This window comes from Pundamilia nyererei, unplaced genomic scaffold (genome assembly GCF_000239375.1).
Source record: "Pundamilia nyererei isolate P.nyererei 1_Seehausen unplaced genomic scaffold, PunNye1.0 scaffold00194, whole genome shotgun sequence".
NCBI classification, from domain to species: Eukaryota; Metazoa; Chordata; class Actinopteri; order Cichliformes; family Cichlidae; genus Pundamilia; species Pundamilia nyererei.
Window position 1 is genome coordinate 155,669 of NW_005187595.1, and position 11,248 is coordinate 166,916.

At 39.6% G+C, this 11,248-nt stretch overlaps 1 long non-coding RNA gene across 1 annotated transcript; it reads right to left on the reverse strand.

Moving 5' to 3' along the window:
- Positions 1–2,198: 2,198 nt before the first annotated feature.
- Positions 2,199–2,917, reverse strand: LOC102213432 (uncharacterized). Its single transcript, XR_312090.2, has 3 exons — positions 2,767–2,917; positions 2,511–2,678; positions 2,199–2,432 (listed from the first exon to the last, which is right to left on the reverse strand). It is a non-coding gene; the product is annotated as an uncharacterized LOC102213432 (long non-coding RNA).
- Positions 2,918–11,248: the final 8,331 nt, after the last annotated feature.

Sequence of the window (11,248 nt, forward strand, 5' to 3'; positions counted from 1 at the left end):
AAGATCATTCTATATATTCAGAAGATCATTCTATATATTCAAGTTTCATTCTATATAATCAGACTTTGGTTGGAATATATATATAATATTTTCCTAAAGGGCATTCCATACTATATCTATATATATCTATCTATCTCTATATCTATCTATCTCTATATCTATCTATCTATCTATCTATCTATCTATCTATCTGTTATTTATGAGGAAACAGCATGTAAGGCCTTGTTCACATAGGCCTAAAGACCAGTCAGTAACCAGACGCTGTTGTGTGTTTTCTGTATTTAAGATCTTAATCTCAAAAGTAACTGCTAACAGGTCAGAAATAACAATGTAAACTGTCAATATGATTATTATCAACAATAAAGGCTGATTTGTCTGGGGAAATACCATTCACCTGTGTTTATACCTCACATTTCTCCACTTGCTGGTCAGCAGTGTCAAATAATTCATCATCACTCTCATGTTCCTTCAAGGTTTTGTGTCCTTTTTCTTTTGCTTCCTTTGATCTCAGTTTAGTTTCTTGAGTTCAGTCATTTCTTTTGTCTGCTTGGATTAGACGGTTTATCCTGCCGGTTCTGTGGAGCGCTTTTTGTTTCTGTTTCTTGTCAACAAAACTCTCTGCCATCTGGAGAATCCACATCCTCCATGTGGGTCCATTTCTCACCACACACTCGGCACATATATCATCATAAGTCATCATAGAGGATAAAATCTAAATCAAAACCCCTTTAAATGAACTCTGTTTTGTTAACAGATCTTTACCTTTAAATATTTTCTTTCTTTTGAATAATAAGCAGAGATTTTGTATCCCTTGCAGACCGCACCAACACCTCTGATAAGTGGCACCCAGAAAGCTTAAGGATAGCTCATTTAACTAGAGCCATTATTCAGCTTTCAGTCTGTGGACTGGATGGTTTTCACATCTGATGCACACACAGGGGAATACACCAGTTCGCTTGAAGAGAACATTAAACTTTAAATTGTGTTTCTGGACCACACCCAGAATCAACAACAGGCTTTACACTTCAGAAAACAGAAGTGTAATCTCAAAATCTCAAACGCCTTCTGGCTACGAAATAAATCCCCAAACCTGGGCTATTGCAGGGCTTTGGTGCTGTGCAATATATACTCACCAGACACTCTAAGGTAGACCGTCACACTGCTGATTTGGACCCTCTTTTGCCTTTCAAACTGCTTCAGTTCTTCATTGCACAGCATCAGGAAGGTGCTGGAACCACTTGCTCTCGTTGTCTATATCAGTGTTTCCCAACTATTGGGGCGACCGTGGCTCAGGGGGTTGGGAAGCGTATCTGTAACCGGAAGGTTGCCGGTTCGATGCCCGGGCTCTCTGTCCTGGTCGTTGTGTCCTTGGGCAAGACACTTTACCCAACTGGTGTTGGCCAGAGGGGCCGATGGCGCGATATGGCAGCCTCGCTTCTGTCAGTCTGCCCCAGGGCAGCTGTGGCTACAACCGTAGCTTGTCTCCACCAGTGTGTGAGAGTGAATGAATAGTGGCATTGTAAAGCGCTTTGGGTGCCTTGAAAAGCGCTATATAAATCCAATCCATTATTATTATTATTATTAACTATTGTGCAGCAGCACATAGGTGTGCTGTGAGAAATGATCAGGTGTGCTGTGGAAGATTATCTGGTTCCACCTGATTAGTACTCTAAGTAATGGCGTGAGTAAAGGGGAGAACAATTACATTCTCTTCCACTAGAGGGCAGTACAACTACCTGCTCTAATTAAATGTGTTGCCATTAAAATCGCTGAAGATGAAGAAGAAATTACGTGATAGTTACCGTGAGTGAGACAACACAGCAAGTATTAGCAATAGATAAATATGTGAAAAGAAAAAGTAGTCAATCTACGGAAGAGGATTAGGGCCACTGGAAAAAATATATATATATTTTTTTCCTTCCTTTCCAGAATTCTGAGAAAAAAAAAAAAGTCCCAATTTTGTTGTCTACATGAAATTATGACCCCACCACCTGAATGTCGCAACAGAAATGGAGACTCTTGAGACGAGGTAATGTTTTTCCAGTTTTCTGCTTCTGAATTTGCACAACTTGTTCTTAGGAGTTACAACCTGGTGTGGTCTTCTGCTGCTTGCATGCTCTTCTGCATGCTGTCATGGCAAACTGCCAAATCAGAGGAAAAGGACTCAAGTGCTGAATTCAGATGGAGGTGTGGATAAATGTGTGAAACAATATTTATTTACAGCGCAGTGAGACAATACAATGAGTGATTTTTAACTAGAAGAATGAATAATGAAGTCAACGTGAGCTATGACAAGAACGGGAAATACTAAACAACACTAAGCAAAACTGGAGCTAGGCAGACAACGTGAATAATTAGAGCATTGCTCTGACTGGGCTCCCGTGATGTGAGGCAAAGGGAAAGTCAGGTGGGAACCAAGGAGGTCAGAGTCACTGGAATGAGAGAGGCAGATTCAGAAGTTGTCCAAGGAAATGCGGCAGGCATGAACAGAGTCTGTTGTTGGTGCTTACTTGCCACAGGTGGAGAAACAGCGTGGAGTGGTTGGGTCCAAGTGGTTCCAATTACTGCAGCAGGGAGGCAGGCAGGCAAGTGAAAAGAGCAAGAACTGTAGCTGTGAAGTTGTCGAGAAGTCCAGCATCCTGAGGTGAGGATTATTTTCAGAGGTGGAACGTAGCAGTCTGGTGAGTAGCCGAGAAAGAAAAAGCACATAGTAAGTTAAAGTAGCTTTTCTATAAGTTTTGCAAAGCTGTGACAGCCTACACTAACTAGGTTAGCTGAAGATCTGGCGAAGAATGGCTGAGAACGCTGGACCTAAATACTGACAGCTTTGTTACCAGCTGGTGTGGAAAACATGCAGGAACGAGGTGGCTCCTCCCAGAGGTGGAACTGCCAGCTCTATGGAAAAACACAGGCACTCACCCAGACCATGACACATACCTTAGTTGCAAAGAGTGGTTATTTGAGTTACCTAGTTACCTACCTAAACCCTAGTGATGGCTGTGTGGGAAAGTGTTGTAGATTAGCAGCCTCTGAAATACACAGACCAACAACCACGCCATGTTCACAGTCACTTCAATCCCCTTTCTTCTCCATTGTGGTGCTCATTTTAAACTTCAGCAGGTCCTCTTGACTGTGATTGGCTGAATAAATATGCACATTAATGTGATGGTGAACAGATATATCTAATCTCACATTATGTACTTTATAGTTGTTGTCTTAATATTGTTTTAATGGTTAACTGTCACGGTCCTGGGCCTGTGACCCAGTGTTTTGTTCTCTGTATTACTATTGAACTTTGATTTTGTCGTGATTGATCAGTTCTTGGTTTGGGTTTTTTTTTACTGTTGAAGTTCTTAGTCTTCCGATTTCGGTGTTCCATGGCTGTGTGTCATCCCCTGTATTTCTCCATGTGTCTCTCCATGTTCCAGGTTCAACATCTCAGGTTTTCAAGTTTCTAGTCACATGGTTTTTGTTTTTTGTATTTTTATTTTGTAGCTGTTCCCAGTTTAGGTTTTGTTAGTGTAGTTCCCTGCCATGCTCTGCTTTGGTTTGTATTTTGTCTTCCTTTATTAATAAACTCTCTCACAACTACACTGTCATCAGTGCTTGCGTTTGGGTCCACATCCTTCATCTACTGACAATCGTGACATTAACTTAACATCTAGCCAAGAAACAACACATCAACCATTTGGCTAACAATGGCACCGGCATTTAAGATTTAAATTAAAAAACAAACAATTGAATTAATAAACGAATAAATAAAGAAGCAAAACCTGCCACTACAAATATGGGATGAATAACCAACAGATGTTTAATGTGTGTTTTCACAGTTTGTGTTATTTTCATAAAATAAATGAATTAAAACAATGTCCAGAGAAAAGGTGATAAAACATGAAGTGGAAGCTCCATTTGTGCTTTTACCACTATGCTCTTCTTCCAGAGATAATTGATTTTTCTGCACGCTGTTCTGATCTTTTGTTTCCCTCTCTCCACTCGCCATCACACAGATCTGTGACAGTTTGAAACTTGCTAGTCACAGTCAGTCAGTTAACACAGTCATTTAAAACATTTAAAGCACAACAAGAAACCAAATGTTCTTTAAACACAATGGTCTTCTATTCACCGTAATGAGCAGAGTGAGTGAACTTCTTAATCGTGCCATTTTTTCCCCACTCATCACCACAAATTTAACAAAAAAAGCCTAAAAACAAAAGGTTACTTTTCAAAGTACTCTTTAGTGTTTATTCTCTATTCCAAAGTTGGCTTGAAATAGGTATTCAGATAAAACTTTACCCACAGTAATGTGTTATGTGTCCAATAAAAGGCGCATGGCCAATTGAAAGAGAGGCTCTGTGTTTGTGTGATGGCTAGTTGAGAGGCGAACATTACTCTCTGATTGGTTTAATTAAATGTGCGAGAGTGACAGCACATTCAGGGATGGTCATTTTGAAAGCGATCGGTGTAATCACACACTTGTCGTAATTGGCAATCTGATGCAACAGCAATTTCAATCAAATCATAGGATATCCACACTGACAATTTGTTTATCAAATGAATTGAAAGGTTTTTTATCCAAGTTTTTTTTTCTTCTTTTAAAGTGTGGACCTGATTGTAACTGGTATTTAAATGTAATTTTAGAAGCACTCTTCTATACATTTGCGTAACTTGAAAAAATTGGACACTGCCCAGTTGTATTCCTCACGATACCCAGAAGGAGGATGATGGGTGTAGCACTTTTAACCACAGTCAGCTGCACGTTTTGTTAGAAATGGATGAAAACTTGAGGGATACTTTCACATTTATTAAAGCTTGTCTAAAAACATTACTTACACTGCATTGCAAGAGGCATGGCATTGTATTTCTCATTGTTATAGAATTAAATGTCTTCAGAATACAAGTCCACTATGCGAACAGTGTAGAAATATGTAATTATAAGACACTAACTTTATAAAACACATTCTGCTTAAAATTGCATTCACAAGCCAAAGTTCTTGATAAGAAGAGCTATTTTTTAAACAACCTTGAAAGGCATGCCTCATTAATTTAGACACGTTAAAATAGACTGCAAAACCCTGAGTCTTCCGCCTTCTACAATGAATCACGCCAGTAAGTTTTATCAGACTTTTCTTGTCTGGTCTGCAGCACACAGTGAACCCAACAGGTAGCAGAGCAGCATGCTTAGCTTTATTCTTTTGTCTGTGTCTCCACAGGTTGTGTTCAGGCCCAGTCTGGCTGCCCTCATAGCTAAATCTGTAAAGTTGCATGGGAAAAATAGGAAGAACTATGAAAAGGCACCTGGCAAACAGTTTTACACTGAATGGGTGTTTTTATGACACCTGTTTAAGATGTGCTCACACTAGAAAAACAGTTAAAATGTTTAAATTGTGTCAGTATTCACAGTTTTACCCTGGCCTGTCCTTCCTGTTCTGTCTTCTATGAGAAACTTGGTAGCTTGAATTTTCTTTTTGTCTATTATTCTGTTTTTTAAACCATTTTCTTCTGTTTATCTAGTTTAGGGCTACAAAGAGCTGGAGTCTATTCCATCTGTCATAGGGCAAGAGGTTGCAAGGCACAGTCAGCGGAGGGTGGAGGGTGATGTAAGTCCACCATGCAAGGCATGTTATGACAGTATATAATTATTATATGCATGCACATAAATGGCATAGACATCATTTTTTGATAAATAAGGCTGATGTGGTAACACTCTTGTCTGAATGTGGAGTGAGTGTTGTTGTTGATCAATTAAACTTTGTTTCTTCATAATTACTTTTTCATAGTGTGAATTTCCTGATTTGTAAGGAGGGCCTTTGATGGATCAACATGTTGCCATATTTTGCATCTGAACCTTTTTTGTTTCTCAGGAAGTATGTAAAAAATCAGCCAAGTATGCAGATAATGTGAATGTCTGTAAAGTTATATGCAAAACTGTATTGTAATGTGAGCGTTGTCTGCGATACACCTTTGGAACAAACACAGACTCAGCTTGACCTTTCCAACTTTTGAGTTCACTCAAACGAACAGTTGACAGCTGAAGTAATTGCTTGTAAGGCACCTATCTCATGAACATGAAATGATACAGGAAAAGGCAAAAAATGTTTTTCTTTATTAGTCTCTTTGTCACACGTGCACATAAACACAGCTGCAGTGTTTCAGACTTCTCCTCCAGGGCAGCGTGTTGAGCGCTGGCATATCGAGGCTGCGCTTTTGTAAGCGAGAACATTGCTATTGATTCCTGTTCACCTCACCTGAATCAAACGATTTCTAAATGGAGCCGATTCCACAGTCAAGCCCGCTGCTGATCATGTGACCCCCAGCTCCCCTCATAAATAAAGAAATATGCTCTCTTTACACATTTCTCCAGTAATTTAGCTGTCTAATGACGTTATAGTAAATTAGTCCTGCTTTTAAACCAAGTAATGTATTCCTCAGTTTTCCTGCTGTTGAATAGATGGAACACGGGTCACTCTGCCTCTGAGACTTTCTAACTCATAAATCACAATTTAATTAGTTTGCGTTTCAGTAGACTTCACCGTGCTGCCAATAAGAGACAATTTGAGAGAAACAGTGAAACTTGTGTTGGGAAGTTGGAGAGAAATATTAGATATTGGCACCAAATGTAGGCAACTGGCAGCTGAATTCATATTTCCGATGTGCAGTGCAGCGCTCTTCTAACAGGGTTACAAGCAGCGATTGGCTGTGGCTGTAGGAAAACAAAGAGAATGAATGAATAAATTCAGACTCTTTCCGTTGCTTTGCAGTGGGGGACTTTGAGGAAAGGCCCAAAGGCCACAGTGAAACCTTTGTGAAACTTCAAAATGGCTTAAATTTCAGCCATGACTGATTTTAGAAACTCATTCAGGACTTGAATGTTGAGCTACAGTATATTAATGATGACTCTATATTATATTTTCTCAAATTACACTGCATGAAATAATAATTGAACTCATTTGGATTAAATTGAATTTGCTCAACCATTTCCACAAGGGATATAAAGCTCTGCGCTATCACGATATTGTTGCGGATTGATATGTCCGGCACCCCTAGCTGTAGTTTTGATTGACGTATTCTCGACCGTGGGGCTGGCCGGCGAGTGTAGATTAAAGAGCAGAGATCATCTCAAGTGTGGTAAACAAACCTAAAAGCGGTGAGGTTTGACTATTTCTCAACACAACTTCACTTTGAAAACCAAGAAGAAATGTTGTCTACTTAATGCCTGTTGATTGCGTCTGCCTCAAGTTTGCTCATTTGGCCCTGAGACGGATTAAAAAAAGTTGTTCAAAACTTCAAGTTGAAAACAGCTTGAAATATGTAATCAAACATCATCGTGACTCACTTCAAAGTGGGGAAGGTGCTTAAGAAGGTGTAGCGTATTAATCACTTAACAGGTGATAAACTAAATAAGGTGTAACTGACACAAGTAGGCTCATTAAATGTTGTGCAAAATTAGCTACACTTGATTAATTTATGCCACTTATAATACATTTATGTTTCATTGATTTCATTGATGCTTTCATCCTGAATGGACTTCTCTGGGCACAGAGGGCAGCTTCCCTACATGTGCGGGCTGGAATGTTTAATATTAATGGAAAACTCATTAGATAACAAAATACATGAGACATTAAACAGATGCCTGATTATTATCTTAAATCCCAATATTAGTGGAGTTTGTAAAGTGTTTTGTGTGTAAACTTTATGCTTTGATGTGATGGGATATATATTTACACACACTTTTGGCTTTTGGCCTAATTAGCCAATGGACAACACCTTTATAAGCATAGATCTGTAAGATTTGCATGTAATAATAGATACACTGATAATAGATACACTGATGCAGAGACAAAGACATAGAGGGATACTCATCATGTGTGATGAGTCACAGTTTCTGCTGCAACACTCAGATAGTAGAGTCAGAATTGTGTAAACAACACGAAATCATGGCTCCATCCTGCCTTATATCAACGGTTCAGGTTGTTGGTGGTGTAATGGTGCGGGAGATATTTTCTTGATATAGTTTGGTCCTTTAGTATCAACTGAGCACCATTTAAACACCACAGCCTATTGTTGCTTACCATGCCCACACCTTTCTGAGCACAGTGTACCCATATTCTGATGTTTACTTCCAGCAGTATAACACAACATCTCACAAAGCTCAAATCATCTCAAACTGATGTCTTGACCATGGCATTGAGTTCACTGTACTCAAATGGCCTCCACAGTCACCAAATTTAAATCCAGTAGAGCAACTTTGGGATGTGGTGGAACAGACATATCGATTGTTTTCTTGTGCGTTGCCAGGTTTGGTACATATTGGATTCTCTTGAGCTCGACTTTTACTTGAGCACCAAAACAAGACACATTTTAGAATGAATAGACCATTTAAATTAAAGGAATTAAGTGCTCTAAAATTCAAGTAGATTGAGACATTATGCTAATACTGCACAGTCAAAAACAAATCATTTAAAGCAACGTAGACTTTATAATAGCACAGAAACTGAGAATATCCCCAAAGTGAGCTACTCTTAATATTTGCATAAATCTATCCATCCAGTCTTCTACATAGTTCGGTTTCTACCAACTCAGCAGCTCATTTTATTTTGGTCTGCCACCTTCATATGCCACTATACTTGGAATGTGATTTTTCCTATTTTTTAAATAAAATAGTTGGTAGGTATCAGTAGGGTTCCCATCTCATATTTGCTCTGGAGTGACCATGAGGCTAAATGACTGAGACTAAACTAGTTGCCTGGATGTTTCCTTTGTGCTGAAAGACACCTGGTGAAAAGTGCTGAACCTTTAGATAATGGAAAGGTTCCTTTAACAACTCTGTCACCTTGGCACGACCCATTATTATGATTAATAGCGCCTCCCTCCTCACGGAAAATTACAGCTATTTGTATATTTCCGTATGTATGTAGTTGTTGATTTACTAATCTGTGATGTGGAAGTCACTGTCAGAAGGCCAATTTGAGGATCCTTTATGATAAATGATGGTATCTATTGGAGCCAGCGGTGTGAAACCGGGTTATGACTAAGGTCACTCCAAATGGAGTTTGTGGGACTGTAGGTGCTTGCAAGTCAGTGTCATCAACATAGATCACAGAGACCCCCCTCCCTGAATGACCGAGCTGCTCTGACGCTTTTTAACTGCTGCTACAAAGACAGAGAACAAGATAGAAGAAGACGGGTTTTTTTGCATGTTTGCAAGAAAAATACAGCAAAATGGTGATACAGAGGCAGCTCAGATGGACTGTTTGATGTTTAAGAACACAAGTAGTGGACCGGCTTGGCCTCCCTTCAGCAGCTTTTTTGATTTATCGTAACAGAACATGTTAAGTGCTGCATTTAATGTAGCCAGATAGAATACCCATCTTCCCCTCCACTCCTACAGCACCCCGTGATCGTTATGTCATTTGTTTATGATCCACAGCCCCCTCATAATGGCCCGTTTGGCATAATGCAATCCATCAGTCTTCCGAATGGCCTACTTTCACATAGACACCTTTCCCCCTCCTGTGTGATGCATTAACAAAAAAATGCGTTAAACCAACGATTGACTTTGAAATAGCGACACGAGGACGTAGGTGTGTTTTCAGAAAGCCAGAGTCATTGCCGTTGGAGAGGACTATAATGTGATGACTACTTGGCAAGCGCATCCATTGGTATGTTTTTTTTTTTCGGGTTTTTTACGAGTCTGTAGAGGCAAAGTTGAATGCATTCGTAAAAAGCTTTAGGTAATTGACATAGTCAGCTAAAAGTGCCTGTGAGTTTTTTTCATATTTATATTAATGCCACTAGTATACCAGAATAGTTGAGGCTTGGAAATGTTTCCCAAAAAATCAAATTAAAATCCTGTTTATGTACTGTGAACCAAAATGGAAAATTAACTGTAATCTCTTATCTGCTGCTCTCCACCACTTTTTGGCATTTTAAATTTCAGTTGTTGATGTGTTTTTGCTGAAGGGAAAGCATATTGTTTTATCTTTCATTTTCACAAAAGTAAGCTTGGTTAAAGTAATCGTTTTATGCCGGGGCCATGGCTTGGAAATGTCAAGCCATCACATACAGTAAAAGACACTGCTATCTTAGGAGGCGGCTTAAATGCTGAACATTGTCCATGGGCAGAAATAACTTTACATGAGCACAATATCCACTGACATTTGGTGTCTGTAGCACAGAGATCAGTGTCTGCTTTTTAATAATGACCCTCAGAATTATTTGAGGTTTTGAGAAAGTTATTGCATGTGGCAGGGGGGCATAATATCAGGGATTGACTGTTTCATTCACTGCAACATGACCTTACCCCTTTTACAGGCCTGGAGCCACTCTGTTTAGTGGAAATGTCATAACAGTCATGCACCGATCACCCGTGCTGAGGTCTTGGAACACAACTGTAGGTTCAACATAATAAAATCAGCCTTTTATGCAGATGTGTGGCTGGAGACGGAGATATCAGGGAAGAAGACTCACCTTTAGCTGAATATCTGCACATTGTTTAGATACTGAAACAGTGTTTAGTGTTATTTACAGGGGGAAAGAGATCTGATGAGAAAAGTTGCTTGTATTTTCCAATAGATAAGCAATGCTTAAAACAGCACATCCACATTCATGTCAGCAACAGGCAGTATAGCGATAGTCAGTATGGTGGAAGCAGCCAGTGGAGTACCAGGGGGAATCCAGGTTTATCTAGGATTGCCGCTGGCACCATAAAATCAGTTGTGGATCTAATCCAACACAAAAAGCAGGAATATGACTGGCCAACAAACAAATTTGACTTTATACTCAACAAGTGGATTTTTATGCAGGGGAATAAGGAAGCTAAGAAGTCAACTAAAGACTTTTACCCTCATATACACCTCCCACAGTAATTCTACAAGTTTGCTATGATGACCTGGTGAAAGTCAAAAGTTTAAGCCCTAGGGAATCACATGAAGATGTGGTGAGGCGGAAGGTAAAGTTTGGGCAGAAACTCAGGCTTTGTTTCCTGAAGAGATTGCGCTCTTCGGGAAACACAAAGAGATTAGCGCCTCAAAACTCACCTCTGTTCTGGGTCTCCTTTCGGAGGGTGTTTACAGTTCTGTGACTATGACCTGATGGCAGCACCAGATTCCCCTGAGAACTTGAAGTTAAGAAAAATGTAAGTTTCGATAAATTCTACGATGAACTTTCACCCAACAAACCCCTTTCTGTCTGTGGCAGGTAGGAAAACTCATCTACATCCTTATACACAGTCAGTCCTCTTGAGAGAATC